Below are 25,835 nucleotides of genomic sequence, written 5' to 3'. Positions count from 1 at the left end.
GCCGGAATGGCTACCGCCAATAAATCAACAAACAACAAGTGCTGGCAAATATGTAGAAAAAAAAAAAGAACCCTAGTGCACTGTTGGTAGGAATGTTATCATAACAGTCGGAGTGCCAGAGTCTCCTCCACTGGCCAAAATGGCAGGGGGCACATATTTATACTGAGTGCACCAAGAGCTACAAGTATGAATGGATAGGGTCCTGAGGCTGCCTAAAGCTAGAAAAACGAATGGATAAGGCACTAAGCATGACAAAAGTTAGGGAGATAATTGGATAGAAAATAAAGCCCTTCCTTCTATCCCTGTAAGAACAGTGGGTGTGAGCAGGAAAAGTGGTCTTTGAGCCAGGAGTCAATCATTCTCCCAGGTTATGTGGTGACTGAATAAATCCTTTTCTATTTGCACCAGCACCAGCCTAATGAGTTTGTCTTTTTTTTTTTTTTTTTTTTGCAGCAGGCAGCTGAACCTCCATTTATTTTGGTTGCAGGTTTTAGTCACTTAGATGAGACAGCATGGACTCTGGTAAGTCCAAGGTGGGGGCAGGCTGAGGTCCCATCTGACTACTGCAGGCAAACTTGGGAGGGAGAGACTGTGGGGATTTCTGGGCAGCTATCAAGAGCTTTTCTTCGGGCATTTCCTTGCACTCCATCTTAAGGCATTAGCCATTTGAAATTCTTGACTGGTGAAAGAAAACAAATCTTAGGGGAGCAGGTGGACTCCGAGACTGGGTAAGTGAAGGCTGGGCACACATGGGATCATCTATCCTGGCTGCCATGACTTTGTGCCACTTGAGTCCAGTTAGGATCATTTGTGACACTAGTTAGCAAGCTATCCCTGCCATTTGGGCTTTGTGTCACTTAGGCCCAGTTAGGAGAGTTTGTGGTACCAGGTGGCAGGCTATCCCTGCTGCTTGGGTTTGGGCTTTATGCCACTGGAGCTTTGTTCCTTTTGGGCTTCATGCCACCTGGGCTGGACCGCTTGCGTATTGGTAGGCAAGAGATAAAACACTAGGACTTGCTTATGAGTGGCTATTTAGAATAATGGAATTATGGATCAAAGTTTTGTTTATATGCCCCTACCTTGTCTAGGGTCTTGTTATGGTTATAGTTTGGGGTTTGTACTTCTGTACCATCAGGGGTTGTTCTGTTTCAACTCCTGAAAGGAACACACTGGTCCAAATTTTAACAGTTTGGTCCATATAGAGGTATAATCCAATGACTAAAAAGGGATTGGTTTTCTATTATAACACTGCTTAGCTTATGTATACTTCACCATGACACAGTTGGAATTGTTTTTGCCAACAATCAGGGAAATAGGACCAAATCTCTTATGTCCAGGCCTTTATGTCTTTACACAATAAGGATTAGGCAAAGAAAGGGAACAACCCAATGATGCAGAGAAGGGAAATGGCTTCAAACCCCTCACTAAGACAAAGACAAAGAAAATAAAAATAGGGAGAGGAGTCTCTTTAATATCATGAACCCGTGGGACCCAGGATTAGCTGCAGGAAGATTTCCCCTGCCACCACCCATGCTGCTAGATACCCCTGAAATACAGTCCAGAGGGTTGACAACCCCACCCCTCAATGATGAAGGAATGGTCTCTCCCTCAAAGACCCAAAGGGGTAACAAATTTGACCAGGGAGTATCCCCACCCAGAGAAGAATACTTCCCTTTGAGGAAATACTCAATAGGCAGAATAAACCAGGAAGGCCAGCCCACTGGCCACTACTGGGCCTATATTCAAGTTTCAACTTATTTAAAAATTGGACGATTTTTAAACCTTCACATAGGAAAGAGCCTCAGAAAATAACAGATCTTATCACCTCCAACATACTGCCTATGACAGATGAAAGGCAGCTAGTTATGAAAAGGCTAAAAAAAAAGCTCATAGTTTCCAACAAGAGAATCCCAACAAGACCCCCAACCCAACAGGGGTAGTTCCTTTTGACAGAGCCCAGCTGTGACCCAAATAGCAGAGACCTAACTTCCCTAGAATATTACAAAAGGTGCATACTGGAAGGGCTTAAGAAAGGGATTCCGTGTGGTAACCAGGTGGCTCAGTTGGTTGGAATGTTGTCTCGATATGCCTAGGTTGCAGGGTCAATCCCTGGGTCAGGGTACATACCTACGTTGTGGGCTTGATTCCCAGCCAGGGCACGAACAGAATGTTTCTCTCTCTCTCTCTCTCTCTCTTTCCTCCACCCTTTTCCCTCTCTATAAATCAATAAAACATATGCTCAGGTGAGGAGTAAAAAAACAAAATAAAAATAAAAGCTTGAAAAAAATCTAAACAATATTACTTAAAAAAAAAAAAAAAAAAGAAGACAGAGGGGTGCCCAAACAAAAGAACATGAATGATATACACCATTTAACAGAAACCAAACAAAGATCCTTCTCAATGTTTAGAAAGGCTCTATTAGGCCCATTGAAATTACACTGATGCTGACCTACATACACCAGAAAATGCTGGATCGTGAACCTATCTTTTATTGGCAAAGAGCCCTGAAAAAGACGCTCCAATGCTTAGACAGGGTATTGCAAATGAATCCCTTCCAGCTGGTACATATAGCCTTTAAAGTTTACCATGCCTGCAAAACAAGAAATTTAAAGCTGGTTGCTGTTTTCTTAGAAACAGTGTGAGGAAACCAGAAGAGGTGGGACATGAAAGGAAAAGGGAAAGTTCCACTAGGCACTAGTCAATGTGCCCACTGCAAAGAGAAAGGCCACTGGAGAAAGGACTGCCCAGAACTCAAATCGAAAAATAAAAAGAATAGAAACCCTTAGTGAGAAATATTAAAGGAATGATGACAAATCTAATGATGAATGAGGAGGCCCTGAGGCTTCCCTAAATGTCTCCCAAACTATTACTATTTCCCCAAAGGAGCCCTGGGTACAACTGACTATAGAGAACAAGCTAGTTAATTTCCTCATAGATGTGGAAGCTACATACTCAGTTCTAAATAAAAAACTAACTAAGACAAGTAAAGTTGTGGTGATGGTTACTGAGTGACCAGGCAATTACAAAAATGGGTATTCTTCCAACCTTTAGAATGTCAGCTTGGGAGGCAAAAACTTACACACAGTTTTCTGTACATCCCAGAAGGTCCCATTCTATAGCTGGGCTGAGATCAACGGTGTAAATTGTATACACAAATAACTCTTCCCCTGAGAAGCAGAAATTATGTGTAAAAAGTACTTCCAGCGCTAGCTCTCCAGCTCCAGGTACTCCTGATTTGCCCAAAAAGACCCAGAGGTGAACTCTTTCCACCTCAGTACTATGAGTAAGTCAGTCAAACTGTTTGGGCTGACAAAACTCCAGGTAGTATGGTTAATATCCAACCCATAAAATTAGTCTAAAAGCAGGGGCATGGATCCCACAAAAAAAGGGAATTCAACCAGTATTGCATGAACTCTTAAAATCAGGGTCAATTCGGCTGTGCCAATCTACCTACAACACCGCCATTTTGCCAGTCAAAAGTCCTCACTTTGATAAATACCTTATATGTACAGGATCTTAGGGCCATAAAAAACATTGTCCAGGACATTCATCCTATGGTTCCCAACCCTTACACCAGCCACTTGAGGGTCGACACATCTTGGGGCTTTAATTCCCCACCTGTCAGAATTTAAATCCCATTACACACAATGAGATGATGAACAGGACCATGAATGCAGATTCTCTATCACTGACCCTAATTCTATGTGGAAGATCAACACTCATGATATAACCTTACTCTCTGAAGCTCTAGTATATCCCATCCTCAACACCTACATGACGGGACACATTAGAGAAGGGCATCGCCTGAGGATTCAAGTCTTGCTTCTGCAGTTGATACAACAAGTGAAAAGTGGACCTGAACTCCTAAAGGAGATTTTAAATTCCTCTTTCAGAAAGGGACAGTACCTCCCAAAACTAAGTGACACTGTAACTTTTTATTCTGCATTTCCCAGACAGTGGCTTCCTCAGCAAATTTCTCCTGCTCATGGGAATACCACCCAAAGCCTATTGAGGATTAGCTCATGGGGATCCTTTAATGTCTCCAGTTTCTCATTTCATTACAATTCCCCCTGCACTATTAGGCATACCTCTCACTAAACACTTGTCTGTCTGTTCAACAGGCCTCACTTTGGAAGTCTATCTGCAACATCATCTCTTGAAATAAGAAGCAGTTTACCAGATTTGCTTGTCTAGCAGTGCCATCCTCCAGACACTGTATATGATTCCATCTGAAGACAGAAATCCATTCCTGACCCCCCTCTTCTTTTAGTGGCTAGTAAGAATCTCTGAACCTGAGGATAAGGAGGACTACACACTTGAACAACGGGGGAAAAAACTATAGATAATGAGATCTTCATCCAATTACCCTTGTAAGATTACAAGGGTCCAGACATTTAAAAGGGGGAGTTGTTACCATAGAAAATCAGTCAGAGTGCCAGGAAGTCTCGCCCACTGGCCAAGACAGCAGCAGAGGAGGTTGTTAAACTGAGCATGCCAAAAACTAAAAATATGAATAGGTAGAACCTGGAGTGCACCAAAAGCTAGAAAGATAAAAAGACAGGGCTCAAAGCATGCCAAAAGCTAGCAAGGTAACTGAATAGAAAAGAGCCTTCCCCTCTATATCCCTAATAAAAATGGCAGGCTTGAGCAAGAAAGATGGTCTTTGAGACGGGAGTTCACCATTCTCCGAGCTTGCACTGCACCTACATAAAACCTCTTGCCTTCTGCATCAGTACCTGCCTCTCAGGTACAGCTTATGTTGCGGCAAGCAGCCAAACTTCTGTTTTGTTCAATTAAAGAAAAGCAGACTGTTGAGGCCTCTGTGGAAAACGATATAGAGTTTCCTCAAAATATTAAAAATGGAGCAGCTGCCTTTTGACCCAGTGACCCCACATCTGGGAATACATCCTATGAACCCCAAAACACAAATTTAAAAGAATATATGAACTCCGATGTTCACAGCAGTGTTATTTACAATAGCCAAGGCTGGAATCAGCCTAAGGGCCCATCAGTAGATAAGTGGATAGGATAAAAAAAGCTGTGGTACATTTACACAATGGAATGAATACTACGCAGCATATTTTACTACGCAGCAGTAAAATACAAGAAACTCTTACCTTTTGCAACAGCATAGACAGACCTGGAGAATACTATGCTAAGCGAAATTAGCCAGTCAGTAAAAGTCAAATACCACATGATCTCACTTATATATGGAATTTAGTGAACAAAATTAACTGATGAACAAAATACAAACAGAGGCATAGATACATGGTACAGACTGACAGCTGTCAGAGGGGGCTGCATGAAGGAAGGTGAAGGGATTAGCCAGAGAACATATACACATGATGGTCAGAGGATAGGGGATGGGGACTGATTGGAGATAAGCAAAGATGGGGGAAATGGGAAAATCTGTAATAGTTTCTACAATTAAAAAAAAGAAGAAACATTTTTTTTAAAAAGTAAACACAACAACCCAATATCTATAAAACATGGTGAAAGCACTTCTAAAAAGGGAATTTATAGTATTGCTAGCCTGCCTCAAGAAACAAGAAAAACCTCAAATTCACAATCTAATCTTACACTTAAAGGAACAGGAAAAATAAAAATGAGAGTCCAAAATGAGCAGAAGGAGAGAAATAATAATGCAGATCAGAGAAGAAATAAAGAAAACAGAGTCTAATAAAAACAATACAAAAGATCAACATATCCAAAAGCTGATTCTTTGAAAAGATAATCAAGTTTGATAAATCTTTAACCAGACTCATGAAGAAAAAGTGAGCAAAGACCCAAATAAATAAAACCAGAAACGAAAGAGGAGAAGAATACCTGACACCACAAAAATACAAAGGATTATAAGAAAATATTGCTAACCACCAGTCCAACAAACTGGACAATCAGGAAGAAATGAACAAATAAAATATCCCAAAACTGAATCAAGAAGAAATAGAAAATCTGAACAGATCAATTACAACTTAAAATATTGAAGTAGTAATCAAAAATTTCCCAACAAAGAGAAGTCCTAGAGTGAGCAGCTTCAGATGAAATTTTCTGAAATATTCAAAGAACACACGGTTTTCTCAACTATTCCAAAAACTTCAAGGAAAGAAGATCCCAAGCTCATTTTATGAGACCAGCATTATCCTAGTTCCAAAACCAGATAAAGACACTAAAAGTGAGATAACTATGGGCCAATATGCTCTAATAATTATAGATGCAAAAATCCTAAACAAAATCTTAGCAAACCAAACCCAGCAATATATTAAAAAGACCATACATCATGACCAAGTGAAACTTACTCCTGAGATTTAAGGTTGGTACAATATCCACCAATCAATTAATTTGATACACCACATAAACAAAATGAAGGATAAAAATCACAATACCATATCAGTACATGCCTAAAAAGCACTTGACAAAATCCAGCACCTATTTATGATAAAAAAAAAAAAAACTCTCAGCAAAGTGGGACTAGAGGGAACAAATGTCAGCAAAATAAAGGGTGTATATAACATCATACTCAAACAAGAAAAATTAAAAGCATTTCCATTCAAATCAAAAACAAGACAGAAATGTCCCTTTCACCACTCTTGTTCAACATAATACTGGAAATCCTAGCCATGGCAATCAAACAAAAAGAAGAAACAAAATATATCCAAACTGGAAAGAAAGAAATAAAACTGCAATTATTTGCTAATGACATACTATTGTGCATAGAAAAACCCTAAAGATTTTACAGAAAAACTGCTAGAAGTGATAAGTAAATTCAGTAAAGTAGCAGCATAGAAAATAAATATTGAAAAACTGATTGCATCTTGATACAGCAATAATGAACTATCCAAAATCCAAAACAAAAAAAAATTACATTTACAACTGCATTAAAAAAATACCTAGGAAGGAATTTAACCAAGGATATAAAAGACCTGTACTCAGAAAATTACAAGACACTGGAGACACAAATTGAAGAAGATAAAAATAAGGGTAAGCATATACCGTATTCATGGATAGGAACAATTAATATCATTAAAATATCCATACCATGTAGAGCAATATATAGAATCAATGCAATCCCTAACAAAATAGCAATGGTGTATTTCACAGAACTAGAAGAAATATTCCAAAAATTTAGGAGTATATAGAACCACCAAAGACCCTAAATAGTTTTAGCAAACTTGAGGAAGAAGAACAAAGTCAAAGCATTCACACGTGATACCAAACTATCGTATAAAGCAACAGTAATCAAAACAGCATAGTACTGACATAAAAAGACATGTACTCACAGATCACTGGAACCGAATAGAAAGTACAGAAATAACACTACATTTGTATAGTCATTTGACCCAAAAATAAATAAATAAATAAATAAATAAATAACATGCCATAGGGTAAAGACATGTATTCAATAACCAGTAATGGGAAAACAGGTCAGGTACATGCAAAACATGAAACTAGACCACCTTCTTACACCATATGCAAGAACAAAATAAAAAAAAAAAAAAAATCACAAGAGTAGGCCAAGATGGAAGCATAAGTAGATAGACTTCGTTTCCTTGCACAACTGAAAGAAGTACAACCACAAATTTTAAAACAAAAAACAACCCAGAACTGACAGAAAATTGAACTCTATGGAAGTCCAACAACCAAGAACATTCCCCCAGACTGGTAAAAGGGGCAGAGACATGCAGCTGGAACAGAGAGGAGGAGCAGCAAGGTAACACACTAGGCAGACAAGGTGGCAGCTGGTGGACCAAGTGGTCCCACAATTGTGTGCAAATAAGCCGGGAAGAAACAAATGAGGAGCAAGACAGACTGAGCAATCCATAATTCTAGAGTGGGAAACTAAAGGCTCAAAATGTCTGGCTGTAAAAACATGTGCGAGCTGCAGCAGTAGGAGAAACTGCCAATATCACAGGAGAGTTTGTTAAGAGACCCACAGGGTCCTAGAACTATATACACAAACCCACCTACCCAGGAATAGGCAACAAAAGGGCTCAATTTGCTTGTGGGTAGTGGGGGAAGTGACTGAAAGCAGGGTGAGAGCTGAATAAGCCGCATGGTTCCCTCTCTGATCCCTCCCCCACTCATGGAGCCACAACACAGCTAAGTGGGTTACCCCCCACTAGGGAATACCTAAGGATCCACCCCTTACACCAGAACAGGTGCACCAAGACAAAGAAATACAGCCCAAATCAAATAACAGATCAAAACTCCAGAAAAAGAACTAGGCCATGAGTCGATAGCCAGCCTGTCAGATTCGGAGTGCAAAACACTGGTAATCAGGATGCTGACAGAAATGATTGAGTATGGATGCAAAATAGAGGAAGAGTGAAGGCTATTCAAAGCAAAATAAAGGTAAATGTACAGGGAACTAACACTGAAGGGAAGGAAACTGGGATTCACCTAGCTAACTAAATCAATGATTTGGAACAGAAGGAAGAAATAAATATTAACCAGAACAGAATGAAGAAACAAGAATTCAGAAATATGAACAGAGGCTCAGGAACCTCCAGGACAACTTTAAACATTCCAACATCCGAATCATAGGGGTGCCAGAAGGAGAAGAGGAAGAACAAGAAATTGAAAACTTATTTGAAAAAATAATGAAGGAAAACTTCCTCAATCTGACAAAGGGAATAGACTTCCAGGAAGTCCAGGAAGCTCAGAGAGTACCCAAAAAAGTTGGACCCAAGGAGGAACACACCATGACACATCATAATTACATTACCCAAGATTAAACATAAGGAGAGAACCTTAAAAGCTGCAAGAGTAAAGAAGACAGTTACCTACAAAGGAGTTCCCTTAAGACTGTCAGCTGCTTTCTCAAAAGAAACCTTCCAGGCAAGAAGGGGCTGGAAAGAAGTATTCAAAGTCCTGAAAGACAAGGACCTACAACCAAAATTACTGTATCCAGCAAAGCTATCGTTTAGAATGGAAGGGCAGATAAAGGGCTTCCCAGATGAGATCAACTTTTAAAGGAGTTCATCATCACCAAGACCTTAGTATATGAAAAGTTAAAGGAACTTATCTAAGAAAAAGAAGGAGATCAAAGCTATGAACAGTAAAGTGACAATCTCACAACTATCAACAACTGAACCTAAAAAACAAAAACAAAAACAAACGAAGCAAACAACTAGAACAGGAACAGAAACACAGAAACAAACATCACGTGGAGGGTTATCAGCAGGGAGGGGAATGGGGAGAATGGGGGAAAGGTATAGGGAATAAGAAACATAATTGGTAGGTACAAAATAGACAGGGAGCGGTTAAGAACAGTACAGGAAATGGAGAAGCCAAAGAACTTATATGTACAACCCATAGACATGAACTAAGTGGTGGGAATGCTGGTGGGAGGAGGGGCCAGGGTGGAAGGATATAAAGAAGGAAAACAAAGGGACAACTATACTAGCACAATCAATAAAATATACTTTAAAAAACACAAAAAAGAATACACTCAAAAGGAATTTAAGACAATGTAAAACTTAAAACTATAAAAATCCTAGAACATAATGGCAGTAAAATCTCAAATGTTTCTCTTAGTATTTCATATTTTTTCTGATATAGCTCCTCAGGCAAGAAAAACAAGCTAACTAATTAAATAAATAAATACTACAAAAAAAACTAAGAAAGTTTTGCACAGGAAAAAGAAAAACATCAACAAAATTAAAACAATCCACCTAATTGGAAAGCATATACACTAATGATATATCTGATTAGGAGTTACAGTCCAAAATTTATAAACAACTTATAAAACTCCAGAAAACAAACTATCCCATTTTAAAAAGAGGTCAAAAGATCTGAGTAAACATTACTCTAAAGAGGATATATAGATGGCCAACAGGCATATGAAAAGATGTTCAATGTTACTAATCATTAGAGAAATTCGAATTAAGACCATAATGATATCACTTCACACCTGTCAGAATGACTATCATCAATAAATTAACAACTCTGGCTGGTGTGGCTCTGTAGATTGAGAGCCGGCATGCAAACCAAAGACAAATACCATATAATTTCACTTATATGTGGAATCTAATGAACAATATAAGGCAACAAATAAAACAGAAACAGACAGATACAGAGAACAGTCTGATAGGTGCCAGAATGGAGAGGGGAATGGGGTGCTGGGTGAAAAAGGTAAAGGGATTAAGAAGCACAGATTGGTAATTACAAAGTAGTCATGAGGATGTATATAAACTACAACATAGAAAATATAGTCAATGATAATATAATAATTATATGTGCAGTTAGGCACTGGAAACATCAGAGGGAACACTGAAAAATATATGATTGTCTAACCCCTAGGGCCTAGGCTGTACAACGGAAACTAATACAAAATAATATTGAGCTCTGGCTGGTGTAGCTCAGTGGCCTGGGCATGGGCCTGAGAACCAAAGGGTTGCCAGTTCAACTCCATCAGGGTACATGCCTGGGTTGCAGGCCAAGTCCCCAGTGAGGCGGTGCGTGAGAGGCAACCACACATTGATGTTTCTCTCTCTCTCTAAAAATAAATAAGTAAAATCTTTTAAAAATAAAAATAATATTTTAAGTAAACTACAACTGAAAATATTATTTTTTTAAATGTAAAAAAGAATAAAATTACAACAGGAATTAAAATAGAGAAAATACTATATACAAAAATAATGCAGCAAAGATGTGGTTCTTTAAAAAGTTAATAAAATTAACAAAACTCTAACTCGTTAAGGGAAAAAAAAACAGAAAAATAAATCAGAAATGAAAATGGAAAAGTTTCCACAGGCAACACAGAAATATAAAAGATCATATAAGAATAATATAAGACTATATGCCACAAAATTTTATAACCTAGAAAAATTTGGTAAGTTCATTAAAAATACAGTACCATGATCAATTGGGTTTTATTTCAAGAGAACAAGGATGATTCAACACAAGCAAATTGACTAATGTAATACATCACACTAACAAAATAAAGGATAAAATTCTTATTATCATATCCATAGATGAAAAAAAAGTACTTCACAATATACGACTTTCAATTATGATTAAAACACTCAATAAAACAGGTCTAGAAGGAAAGTACCTCAACATAATTACGGCTACATATGACAAAACATCAGCCAGTATCATACTCAATAATGAAAAACAAAGTTTTCCCTCAAAGATCACAAACAAGACAAAGAGGTCCACTCTTACCACTCTTATTTAACGTACTACTGTAAGGCTCAGCCAGAGCAATCAGGCCAAAAAAAGAAATAAAAGGCATCCAAATTGGATGAAGAAGTAAAACTGTCACTATGAGCAGATGACATTATTTATATACAAAACTCTAAAGATTCTAATAAAAACATGGTTAGAAACAATAAACAAATATAGTAATGTTGCTGGATACAAAATCAACATGCAAATATCCACTGAATTTCTATATACTAACAGTGAAATTTCAAAGAAGAAATTAAGTAACAAATCCATCTGCAATTGCAACAACCAAAAAAAAAATACCTAGGAATAAACTTTAAAGGGATATGAAGGACCTATACACTGAAAACGACAAAGCACTGTTAAGAGAGACTGAAAAAGAAACAAAAACTAGCAGGATATTTTGTGTTCATAAATTGGAAGAATCAACATAGTTAAAAGTCATATTATCCAAAGCAATACACAGATTTAATGCATTCCCCATCAAAATCCCAATGGTTCTTTTAGAGAAACAGAACAAAAAAAAAAAAAAAATGTTAGATTTCTGTGGAAAAACAAAAGACCCTGAGTAGCCAAATCAATGCAAAGAAAAAACAACAAAGTCACAGGTTATCACATTTTGTGACTTCATATTATACTAGAGCCCCACAATAATCAAAATAGCATGGTATCGGCAGAAAAACAGACACACAGGTCAATAAAACAACATTGACAGCTCAGAAATAAATCCACATATATGTGAGCAAATAATTTTTGACAAAGGATCCAAAACATACAATGAGAAAAGACAGGCTGTTCAAAAAATGGTGCTGGGAAAATTGGAAAAGTCACATACAAAAGAATGAAACTAGACTACTGATTGTCCTCATATGCTGTCCTCATCTGCAAAAATCAACTTAAAATGGATCAAAGAACTAAATGTAAGACATGAAACAATAAACTACATAGAAGACACAGATACTAAACTTACAGACCTTGTCTTGAAGAGGACTTTATGAATTTAATCCAAAGGCAAGGAATGTAAAGGCAAAAAGAAATGAATAAGACTACTTAAAACTAAAAACTTCTACAAAGCAAAAGAAACCGCCAACAAAACAAAAAAGCAACCAACAGAATAGGAGAAGATTATTTACAAACAACATCTTCAACAAGGGATTAATATCCAAACTATGTAAAGAACTCATACAACTCAGCACCAAACAATCCAATTAAAAATAAGGTAAGACTCTGAATGGTTACTACTGTGGCAGGAAAAGAAAACTCCAAAAGTTTCTTATGCTCTGTAACTGTAACACTTGCAAAATTTCACACAGGACTGTAGAAGCTGACAAGTCGTAAGAAAAGCAAAGGCCAGTTACTCAAAGTCGTACACAGACTCCCATGATAAGCTCCAGTGCTCTGTGACTTCTGCAAATTCCTCCGGCGTTTTCCCTTTGTCTCCCATATAAGGTAGCTGGACCTAACTTCCACATTCAGCTTCAGTAACCTTGCTTCGCCAGGCAGGTAGGAAGCCCGGGGCTATTTAAACCCCGGGAGAGTGAGGATCGGTGCTCAGAGGATTTGGATGTTAACCACCCCCTCTGGGCCCCCAGGTAATAAAGTTTGTGCTTCGTTATCTCCCTGCGTGTGGGTGGATTTTCCACAACACTACTTCTAAGAAGACATATAGCTGTCCATCAGATACATGAAATGATGCCCAACTTTACTAGTTATTAGGGAAATGCAAATCAAAACTAAAATGAGATACCACTTCACACCTGTTAGAATAGCTATTATGAGTAAGACAAGTAATAACCAAATAATTTCACTTGTATGTGGGATATAAAACTAAAAGAAACATGAACAAACAAGAAAAACAAAAACTCACAGACACATAAAACAGTATGGTGGTTGCCAGAGGTTAGGGGGTAGGGGAAGATAAAGGGAAAAGGAAATCAAATATATGAGGACAGAAGATTTGACTTTGGGTGGTGGGCACACAATGCAACAGATGATGTTTCACAGAATTGTATACTTGAATCCTATATAATTTTATTAACCAACATCAATTAATAATTGGAGTCACATGCAAAAAATGAAACTAGACCACCAACTTGCACCATACAGAAGAATAAACTCAAAATGGATAAAAGACTTAAATGTAAGTCATGAAACCACAAAAACTAGAAGAAAAAATAAACAACAATATCTCAGAAAACTCTCATAACAATATTTTTGCTGATATATCTCCTAGGGTTAAGGGAAAACAATAAACAAATGGGACTATATCAAACTAAAATGCTTCTACACAGCAAAAGAAACCATCCAGATAATACACTACATTAACAAAACGAAGGATAAAACTCTATAGAGGGAGAAAGGACATTTGACAAAATTCAATATCCTTTAATGATAAAAATTCTCAATAAACTGGTGTTAGAGAAAATAAGCCTCATTATAATAAAGGCCTCATATACTAGCCCACAGCTAACATCATACTCAATGGTGAAATACTGAAAGCTTTTCCTCTAAAATCAGAAACAAGACAAGGATACCCACTTGCACCATTTTTATTCAACACAACATTGAGAGTCGTAGTCAGAGCAATTAGACAAATAAATAAATAAATAAATAAAAGGTTATCTAAATATGAAAGGAAGAATTAAGATCGTCCTTATTTGCAGATGATAAATTACATGTAGAAAAACTTAAAAACTCCACAACAAAAAAATATTGTTAAAACTAATTAAAAAAACTCAGAAAAGTTGCCAAATACAAAACTAGTATATAAAAATCACTTGCATTTCTACCCTCTGAAAACAAAATATCAGAAAGGGAAATTAAGAAAACAATCCATTTACAACAGCATCAAAAGCAAGTACTTAGAAGAATCCAGAAGATGGCAGTGAGGTAGGTGGGAGCTTAACCCACTTGCTCCTGCACCCAACTGGGACACCTAGCAGATCTTCCAAAGAACAGAGTGAACAGCCAATAGAATCCCAGCTAATACAAAGTTTGGACGCCAAAGGTTGCACAAGACACTTAGAAATGGACAGTAAGGATATCTCTAGGCCGATGGGAAGGTCCCTAGGCCCTGCGCCAGAGACCACTGCTGCCACAGGAGCTTTGGAGGAGAGCTGGGTCAGTGATTGTAACTTAGCAGATCTCTCTTCTTCCTAAGCAGGGAAGTCACAGACACACAAGAGAGACCTAGACGCTTAAAGTTGCTGGGGGAATAAAGACACAGTAAGAGACACACAGCTGGCAAAGTACTCCAGCGGGCACTCTGGTCACCAGGAGGGACAGTAACAGAGAAGCTGGGGAGCCAGGTGACACCTGGAGATGGGAGAAGAGATAGGCCACAACTGGCCATAACCCAGGTAGTCTCTGGACTGGTCAGAGAGTTGGTCTGTGGGGAAAGGCAGGCACTTGTTAGAAATGGCTGCCTGCACCAAGGGTAATTCACTCAAAACAGCCTCTCAGCTACTGTGCAAGGACCTTTCGCAAGCAGTGTCTGGACCAGCAAAGGGGGTGGGGGGCACAATTTGCTTCCACTCGGGGTACCTTAAGGACTAATCAAAGGGTTGCACAACAAAGTAGATTATAGGCACCAGCCTGGCACATATGCATAGTGGACAGTGTGGACCACACAGTGCTCTGCAGGCCTGGGTCAGAAACTGGTCATCTGCAACTATTGTAGCCCATACTGAGCCCTCTTCCTCTCTGAACCACAGGAAAGGAAAAAAATGGAGTCCAACTCCACTCAATAAGCATTCAGGAAGACCAACAAAACCTGCTTGGCAGGTGAAAGTCAACAGAAGGCTTTTTCTTTTTTTAAGTGTAACACAATAAGACCTATATCTGTGAAAAGAACAAAGACAGATACAGAAAGAAGTGAGAAAGCGAACACCAACAGCAGAGACAAATTTCACTTTACTAGGCTTCAGAATTTGCATTTTACTTATTTTGTTATATTTTTATCTCATCTTTCCATTTATTTTTTTATTTTGTTTGATTTCATTGTTTTCTTTATTTCCCCTTTCTATTGCATTTTAATTTTTCTTCTTTTATTTCACTCATATTTCAATAACACACTATTCTTGGTCTTTCACTTTTTATTCTTTTTATTCAGATCATATATTCCATATCATACTATTCTTATTCCAAATCCCACACAGCAACCTACTCTGGTCTTAATCCATTTCACCATCTTCCTCAGCTTTATTACTATTGTGGTTAACTTTATTCTCTCACATGCTATGCCTAGTTTCTAACTTACTCTGACTATATGTATCTCACCATCTAACCATGCGTAAATGTTCTGCTTTCTAAAGTTAGCTCACATTCTTGTTCCATTCTAACAAGTCTTGTCTCTTTTTCACCTTTTAGAAAAAGTGGCAAATTGGGTGAAATATCATTAATTGCTAATTTCTCCAATGGCTCTCCTAACTATTCTCTACCTGTTAGTACTTTAAATCCCATAGAATACTCTCCTGCTGTCTTACTCAATTTCACCTTCACTCTGCTCCTGATCACATACAAAACAAAGTGGGAGCTGTGAATACCCACTAAAGCCACTGGAGGGGAGAACCCACCAAGGAACCAAAAACAGGTAAATCCCAAGTACAGTAAGATACCCACACAAGCAGAAGAAAGGGCAACCCCAAAGCATCCAGACAAGATCAAACAGGCCACACCACTGAGTCTCACAAAATTGCTACCACAGAAGTCACCCTACAAAGACAGCTAGCAAAGCAGTGCATTGGGAATTGCAGAAACAAACTAAAAGACTCACCTAAAATGGGGAGACAAAAAAAGAACCTGAAGTCAAAAGAAATGGGAGACTCCCCAGCAAAAGAGCTAAGTGAAATGGAGGTAAGCAAACTATCAGATATAGAATTCAAAACAATGGTTACAAGGATGCTCAAGGAACTCACAGGCAACTACAAGGAATGAAAGGGAACTACAATACTATGAAAAAGGAAATAGAAACTATAACCAAGAATGAAGAAGAAATGAAGAATACAATTTCTGAAATGAAAAATACACTACAATGAATTACAATCAGGTTGGATAAAGCAGAGGACCAAATTATTAAACCGGAAGACAAGGTGGTAAGAACCAACCAAGTAGAGCAGCAGCATGAAAAAGATTAAAAAATATGAAGATAGCTTAAGGGAACTGCAAGATAACATGAAAAGCAACAATATTTGCAACACAGGAATACCAGAAGACAATGAAAAGGAGCAAGAGATACAAACCCTTTTTCAAAAATTAACGACAGAAAACTTCCCAAACCTGGAAGGGGAAAATCCATACAAATTCAATAATAACCTTAAAAGTTAATGGATTCCATGCTCCAATCAAAAAACATAGGGTAGCTGAATGGATAAGAAAACGACCTGCACATGTGCTGCCTACAAAGAGACCCACCTCAGAAAAAAAGACCTAAGAGACTGAAAGGAAAGGACTGGAAAAATATTCCCAGCAAATGGGCAGGAAAAAAGAAATCTTGTGTAGCAATACTTATATAAGACAAAACAGACTTCAAAACAAAGGCTATAAAAAGAGACACTGAAGGATACTTCATAATACTCAAGGGGAGAATCCATCAATGAGACAGAAAATATGTGAACATATATGCACCCAACACAGGAGCACCCCATTTATAAGGAAAATCTTGGAGGATTTCCAGAAAGATATTGACAGCAACACAATTATACTAGAGGATTTTAACTCCCCACTGTCAACAATGGATAGATCTTCTAAACAAAATATCAACAAAGATAATGCTGCATTAAACAATGCCCTAGGATCAAACAGACTTAACTGAGATATATAGAACCTTTCATCCCAAAGAAGTAAAATACATGTTTTTTTTTTCCAAATGCACATGGAACATTTTCAAAGAAAGACCACAAGATAGAACACAAAACAACCCTCAACAAATTCAAGAAAATTGAAATAATATCAAGCATTTCTTCTGACCAAAAGGGCCTGAAACTCAAGGGAAACCAACCTCAAGGAAAAAACTCAAAATACTCAAATTCATGAAGATCGAATAGTATGATACTGAACAATGAAAAGGTTAATAATGAGATCAGGGAAGAAATAAAAATGTTTCTGAAAAGAAAATAAAAATGAACACACAACAGTGCAAAACTTATGGGACACAGCAAAGGCAGTACTAACAGGGAAGTTCACACTGATACAGCCATACCTAAAAAAAGATAAAAATATTTCAAATGAACAACCTAACCCTACATTTGCAAGAACTGGAGGAACAACAACAAACAATCCCAGTGCAAGTAGAATGAAGGATATAACCAAAACCAGAGCAGATTTAAATGGCACAGAGACTAAAAGCACAACTCTAAGGATCAATAAATCCAGGAGCTGGTTCTTTGAAAAAAAATCAAGAAGCCTCTAATAGAATCATCAAGAAAAAAAGAGAAAGGACCCAAATAAATAAAATCAGAAACGAAAGAGGAGACACTGCAACTGATAACACAGGGGTACAAAGGATTCTAAGAAATTCCTATGAATAACTGTACGTCAAGAGATTTGAAAACCAGAGGAAAAGGACAAATTTCTAGAAAAAAATATAATCTTTCAACACCGAATGAAGAAGAATCAGAACGCCTGAGCAGACCATTAACAGAAATTGAAGCAGTAATCAAAAAACACCTCGCACACAGAAGCCCTGTACCGGATAGTTTCACAGAATTTTACACAATATTTATGGTAAAGCTAACCCCTATCCTTCTCAGGCTATTCCAAAACATCTGAGAAGATAGAAGACTTCCAAACTCTTTTTATGAAGCTAGCATCACCCTAATCCCAAAACCAGACAAAGACACAACAAAGAAAGAAAACTTCAGACCAATATCACTGATGAACAAACATGCTAAACTCCTCAGCAAAATATTGCCAAACCACATCCAGCAATACATTAAAAAGATCATTCACCATAATCAAGTGGAATTTACCCCAGGGATGCAAGGATGGTACAATATTCTCAAATCAAAAAACGTAATAAATCACATAAACAAAAGGAAAGAAAAAAGTCACATGATCATGTCATAGATGCCATACGGTACCATTTGATAAGGTACAGACCCATTTATGATAAAAACATTCAGCAACGTGTGAGTAGAGGGAACATGCCTCAACAAAATAAAGACCATATGTGACAAACCTATAGGCAACAACCTAAAAGCTTTCCCACTAAGATCAGGAACAAGACAAGGGTGTCCTCTTACACCACTTCTATTCACATAGTATTGGAAGTCCTAGCCACAGCAATCAGACAAAAATAAAAAAAGGAAATAAAAGGCATCCAATGTGGAAAGAAAGAAGTAAAACTGTCACTGTTTGCAGATGACATGATAGTATATCTAGAAAACCCTACATATGCCTCAAAAAAACTCTAGACCTAATAGTGAATTTGGCAAACAGCGATATACAGAATCAATATTCAGAAATCAAAGGCATTTTTGTATACCAACAACAAAATATCAAAACCAGAAATCAGGAATCCCAAGTTGCTACAGCAATGAGAAAAATAAGGTACGTAGGAATTAACCTGACCAAGGAAGTGAAAGACCTATACTCAGAAAACTATACAACACTGAAGAAAGAAGTTAAGGAAGCCACAAACAAATGGAAGCATATACCATGCTCATGGACTGGAAGAATTAACATCATCAAAATGTCCATACTACCCAAAGCAATTTATACATTCAATGCAATCCCTATTAAAATACCAATGACATATTTCACAGATATAGAACAAATATTTCAAAAATGTATACGGAACCATAAATGACCCCAAATAGGCACAACAATTTTGAGAAAGAAGAACAAAGTAGGAGGGATCACAATACTTGATATCAAACTATATTATAAGCGCAAGGTAATCAAAAAAACTTTGGTACTGGCATAAGAACAGACACATAGATCAATGGAACAGAACAGAGAGCCCAGAAATAAACCCAAGTCTCTACGGTCAATTAATATTTGACAAAGGGGGCAGCAACATAAAATGGAGCATAAATAGCCCCTTCAACAAATGATGTTGGGAGATCTGGACAGCCACATGCAAAAAATGAAACTGAAACACCAATTTACAGCACACACAAAAATAATTTCAAGGTGGTCAGAAAACTTAAGTATAAGTTGTGACACCATTAAAGTCCTAGAGGAGAACATAGGCAGGAAAATCTCAGATATTTTACACAGCAACATTTTTACTGATATGTCCCCTAGAGCAAGGGACATAAAGGAAAGAATAAACAAATGGGACTTCATCAGAATAAAAAGCTTCTGCACAGCTAAAGAAAACATCAGCAAAATGAAAAGGGAACCAATCATATGGAAAAATATATTTGCAAATGATACCTCAGACCAGGGTCTGATCTCCAAAATATATAAAGAATTCACATGACTCCACTCCAGGAAGGCAAACAACCCAATTAAAAACTGGGCAAAGGACCTGGACAGATACTTCTCCAAGCAGAACATACAGAGGGACAGAGACATATAAAAGGATGCTCAGCATCACTAGCCAGCAGAGAGATGCAAATTAAAACCACAATAAGATACTACTCACACCAGTCAAAATAGTCATCATAAACAAATCAAGAAACAAGTGCTGGTGAGGTTGTGGAGAAAAGGGAACCTTAGTACACTGTTGTGGGAATGCAGACTGGTGTAGCCACTATTGATAACACTATGAAATTTCTTCAAAAAACTAAAAATGGAACTGCCTTATGACCCAGCAATTTCACTGCTGGGCTTATACCCTTAGAATCCTGAAACATCAATTGAAAAGAATCTATGTACCCCAATGTTCACAGCAGCACAATTTAAAGCAGCCAATTATTGGAAGCAACCTAAGTGCCCATCAGTAAATGAGTGGATCAAAAAACTATGGCACATTTACACAGTGGAATACTATGCAGCATAAAGAACAGCAATACCATGCTGTTGTGACAGCATGGATGGATCTGGAGAGCATTATGGTAAGTGAAATAAGCCCGGCAGTGAAATCAAATACCATATGATCTCACCTGTAGTGGAACCTAAACAAACATCGAGCAAAATAAAACTGGAAACAGTGAAATAAAAAACAAACTGACAGTAACCAGAGGGGTGGGGGAGAGTGATAATGGGGGAAAATAGCAGAAGGGTCATCAAGGAATATGTATAAAGGACCCATGGACAAAGCTAAAGAGACTAGGATTACGGGTTGGAGGTGGGGATGGGGAGTGGGGGGGGGGGAGAGTTGGGGGGAGTAAATTGGAGACAACTGTATTTGAACAACAATAATAAAAAGTACTTAGGAACGAGTTTAACCAAAGAAGTGAAATACCTAAATACTGAAAACTGTAAGACACTGACTACAGAAATGTAAGAAAACAAATAAATGAAAATATATTCTGAGCTCATGAAGTAGAAGAGTTCACATTATTAACAGGTTCATACTACCCAAAGCAATCTACAAATTCAATGCAATCCCTATCAAAATTCCAATGACATTCTTCTCAGAAAAGGAAAGAAATCCTTAAATATGTATAGAACCACAAAAGACGCAAAATAGCCAAAGCAACCATAAAGAAGAACAAAGCCAGAGCACCACTGATTTCCTGATTTCCACTTCTACTACAAAGCTACAATTATCAAAAACAGTATTGTATTGGCATAAAGACAGGCACATGTGCATATATGGCCAATTAATTTTTGACAAAAGAGTCAAGAATATAAAACCAGGAGAGAATAGTTTCTCAATAAATGGTATGTGGAAAAAACTAGCAGCCACATGCAGAATGACCCCGGATACCTATCTTAAGCCAGACACAAATGTTAACTCAAAATGTAAAGACTTGAACATAAGATCTGAAACTGTAAATTTCATAGAAGAATACATAAGGGGTAAGTTCACTGACAATGGTATTGGCAATGTATCCATCTGTTGTCACACTGTTCACTTGAAATATCTTACAATCTTTGGGGTCAATTATACCTTAGTAGAACTGAAAAATCCAATCCTGCAGTAACTAAACAGTATGACCTGGCATTGCTGCACGAAACAGAACCAGAGGTCAAAAGAGCAGTGGTCAACAAGTATACGGGCTTTATTTTTCAAAAACATTTTTTGTTTATCTCCTTTTACTGCCAAAGTATCCCTTAATAAGTGAAAGCCCCAAACCTTCATTTTGGTGAGTCAGGAAGACATCAGATCACTTGCTGGCAGTGGTTCTCCACCTACTCCATTCCCACTCCCTCAGGAGGCTGGTTGGCCTCCCCAGGCTGCATACCCAAGGCTCCTTTCACTTGGGTTTGGCCACTATAGATCAGTGGGAACAAGTGGAGAAAGACAAAGGCCAGTGTATTTACCCACCCCACACTTGCCTCATCCCGCTAGGCTGCTGCTCTAGCAATGGGTGTATTCTGCCAATGCCACAGCAGCTCTGGAGGGCAGCCCCTCTTCTAAAGCGCCAATTTCCTCCCCTCTATCCCCAAGCTCTAGTACCACAGACCCTTCCTTGACACTTCAGACTGGGGTGGGGATAGCTCCCCAATGATGCTCTTCCCTGGGTGTACCATCATCACTTGCTGGTTTTCTGAATGCTACCCACTCTTCTACAAGGAGTTCCCACAAAAATTCTTTCCATTTTTGTGCTTCTTCCTGTGGGGATCCTAAATGATATGCCTGCCCACCAAAATCTCAGTAAATTCATGATCGGGTCTAAATAATTTTCTTCAGCTTATGTGATGCCTCTCTTTTGAGCTCTCTCTCCCACATGTAGCTGGTCCCAAGGTTGTGGGTTATTGTTAAGCTGATCTGTCTCTCCCACATGCAAATTGGAAGACCAATTTCTTTAAAGCATAACAGCAATAATTTTGTGATTTCCAATAGCCCAGTGGCTCTCAACTGACATTTACCAGTGTCAATATGTGAAGAGAGGGAAATATGACTGGGATGTTGCTAAATATCCTATAATGTACAGGAGAGCCCTCTCATAACAAAGAGTTATCCACCCTAAATATCAATAGTGTCAAGGTTGAGAAACCCCGGATTACTCATCTTGCAGAATGAACCACAGCCATGACAGACCTTCCTCCTTTCTAATATATTCACAGATGCCTATAATCATTACCCCAAAGTCCCATACCCAGGCCACTGGCAGAAGTATGGGAAAGCATTAGAAAGACAGTAATTTTCTCAGATGAGGCCAGGCACTGGCCTGAGAGGTCCAATGTTAAAGGTAAACTGACCCTAGACCCTACACTGGGTTTCCCTTCCATGGAAGAAGCTGGATAATTTTCATGTGTGTCCAACCTTTTGGTGTCTCTGGGCTACACTGGAAAAAGAAGAGTTTTTGTGGGCCACTGCAACATGTAATCACAAAAAAAGTCTTATAATGTTTTAAGTAAATTTACAATTTTGTGTTGGGCCACATTCATAGTGACCCTCGTCACAGGATGGACACTCTTGCAAGTTAGGGCCTGGTAAGGGAAATGAAACGATTACATGGGACAAAAGCCTGGAAATATATACATCAAAATATTAACAGTAATTACATCTTTGAGTTTCTTTTTGCATATCTATATATTTTTAATTTTTCTATAAAGGTTAACCTTTGTATTAATAATTAAACTCTAAAAAAAGTTATAAATTATGCCATATCATTGATCCCATCCCTTCTAGCCCCAATTTGTCAACTGAAATAGATATTCACCTGACAATTCACCAGGTGCTCTAATAATGAAACTCAGAGAAATTTCCCTTACAGAAGATTACCACATACTGCCCTGCTTCCTTCAAGGCCATTAATATCTGAGGGATGAATGGAGTTGCTAGTATGACCTACTTTCAAATAAGAATTATGCAACTGATCAAGTTTATCTTCCTAGAGACAAATTTAAGACTCAACTACAAACAATATAGACATGAACTGTCCTATAAGGTAGCCACTAGAGATGTGATATTTAAATGTTAAGTTAATGAAATATAAAGTATTTCCATTATCACAGAAAGTTCTATTGGTAGCACTGGTACACTTTCTTTCCCCCACCCAATTATCTTCTATTCTTAAATTGTCTCTGCTCCCAATATCTACTTATATTTTTTTATATTTATTTATTAAAATTCTATGTGGTTCTGTTGTAAACTACCTTAATTCCTCTGTGGTACATTGAGGGTATCAATAATTTGAAATATCTGTGTAAAAACCCTGCTGTTGCTGGGAGCTCAGACTTAGTTCTTACTACAGTGCACTTAGTTTATGTAAACACTCGCAACAACGTCTGTGAAATACGTAATATTTCCCAGTTTCCAAAACCAAAACTGAGGCCAGGAGAGGTTAAGTGTCTTGCTCGGGACTGCTTACCAAAAGAATAGAAACCCCAAAGTCCCTGGCATACCCTCATGTCCCCCGGGCTTAGCCCGCACCTTAAATTGAGACGCCTCCATAGAACCAACCACTCGCTCAAAAACAACAGCCTAGACTGTCTACGCCATACAAGGACGCAGCAGCAGAGTTATGTCTATCTAGAACCGAAAGTGTAACTTCTGTAAGTGAAGCACAGATTTAATTTTTTAGTTTGTCTTGGGTTTACTTTACAAAGCACTTCCCTGTGGCAGCACGTCTTGATCCCTGGCCGCCAGGCCCAGGCAGGACGAGGTGGATGGTGCGGAGGCTGAGCTACCGAGCCCAGGCCGCGGCCCAGGCCGCGGCCCAGCAGCGCCGGTCTCCTGCTGCATTTTCAAGCTCCTGCCGGTGGGTTTTACAAAAGTCGCAAGCGACCCCCACTCTCCTGCACTTGACTTACCTGCCGCTGGGCACAAAGCTCAGGTTTTTCCAGCAGCCTCCAGGCTCCGCCACTGCTGGGCTACTGGAAGGAGTCGGAAGCCGGAGCGCTGAACCGGGAGCCAACTGGGATTGGCAGCCTACGTGGAGGAGGTGGGGCTGTGGACTGAGGCGGGCAGAAGAGAAAGCAGGAAACCTATGAAGGGAAGGGATCTTGCCTCACAACTCTTTGTGCGAAGGGGGGGGCCTACATCCTTGTTCAGGGGACTCCCCGAGCTGGTCCTTGGTTGTAGCTGTGCCCCTGGTCCTGTCTGTGCGCCCTACCTGGCAGCAGTGAGTGGTAGTGAGTGTATTAAACAACAAAATTTTTAACTCCTAGGGCTGAAAGTCTTTTTAAAAGAAAGGTCTGGACCATTGCTGGCGAAAAGAGAAGATCGGTCCTGAGGCGTGCAGTCTAAATTACCAGCAGCATGGCTAGGCAGAAAAGACATATCCAACATCTAAGAGTTTTGCAAGCGTTTCTATACATCAAGTAGTGGGGAGAAATGCAAGCTGTTCTGAAGAAATTTACATTAGTTATAGAAAAGGGAAAGGGAGACTGTGAGGTAGGACTAGTTCTGGGATAGAGGCAGCGGAGGTCTCAGCACAATGCGTAAAGCTCTTGTGTAAAGAAGTGGAGGCTCCTGGGGTTGCAAGGTACCTGGCTGTTCTCTCTTTTACATAATCACAGACATAGCCACCTGGAAATTACTCCTGAATTCCAACAAATACATATGAATGTGAAAGGCTTGTCAGAGCTAGCCCACAGCTATTATAGGCTGTTATAGGCTATTATAATAGGCTGACTGTTCTCTTACCCTCCAGCCCCTGTAATTTTTTTTCTTTTAATCCTCACTGGAGGACCTGTTTTATTGATTTCAGAGACAGAGGAAGGTGGGGAAGAGAGAGGGAGGGAGGGAGAGAGAGAGAGACAGAGAGACAGAGAGAGAGAGACAGAGAGAGAGAGACAGAGAGAGAGATTGAAGTCCCCAACTATTACTGTAGAACTGTTTCTTCTGTCAGTGCTTCATATTTTTTGATGGTTTGCTACTAGGTGGTGGGTAAATGTTTGCATTTGTTATATCTTTTGCTATATTGAACCTTTGTTAGTATATAATGCCCCTTTTTGTCTCTTACAATATTTTTTTAATTTAAAGTCTATTTTGGCTGATATAACCACATTTGTTCCCTTTTGGTTACTATTTGCATTGACAACATTTCATTCCTTTCACTTTCAACCTGTTCACGTTTGGATCTCAAGTGAGTCTCTTGCAGACAGCATGTAGTTGGATCCTGTGTTTTTATCCATTCTTACAATCTCTGTCTTTTGATGGTAAAATTTAATCTGTTTATACTTAAAGTAATTACAGGTGAGAGACTTCTGTCATCATATTATTTGTTTTCTATTATAGCTTTTTTCAGTGTTTTTTTAAAATTTAATTAAATTATGGATGACACTGATTAGTAAGATTAAGTATCAAGAGTACTATATTATAATACAACATATTTTTTAATTTATTGAGTTTATTGGGGTGACATTGATTAATAAAATTATATAGATTTCAGGTGTAGAATTCTATAATACATCATCTGTATATTGTATTATGTGTTCACCACTCCAAATCAAGTCTCCTTCCATCACCATGTATTTGACCCCCTTTATATTCTTCTACCTCCCCCACTTTCCTTCTCCTCAGGTACACACCATACTGTTGTCTGTGTCAATGAGTTTTTTTCATTTGTTTATTTTTGTTCATTTGCTTTTTGTTTTATTTTCCACACATGAATAGAATCATTATTCTTGCTTTTTTTCCATCTGCCTTTTTTCACTCT

General features: G+C 38.4%; 1 protein-coding gene across 1 annotated transcript in view; it reads right to left on the bottom strand.

Annotated features, from left to right (window-relative positions):
* Positions 1-24,097, bottom strand: part of BLVRA (biliverdin reductase A) — a 150,998-nt gene extending 126,901 nt beyond the window's left edge. The window contains 1 exon segment of the mRNA XM_028525922.2: positions 23,986-24,097. The gene's annotated coding sequence lies outside the window, so the exon portion shown is untranslated.
* Between the last annotated feature and the right edge of the window lie 1,738 nt (positions 24,098-25,835).

The sequence above is a fragment of the Phyllostomus discolor genome, chromosome 10, assembly GCF_004126475.2.
Source record: "Phyllostomus discolor isolate MPI-MPIP mPhyDis1 chromosome 10, mPhyDis1.pri.v3, whole genome shotgun sequence".
Lineage (NCBI taxonomy): Eukaryota > Metazoa > Chordata > Mammalia > Chiroptera > Phyllostomidae > Phyllostomus > Phyllostomus discolor.
This window is presented reverse-complemented; position numbering and strand designations above follow the sequence as displayed.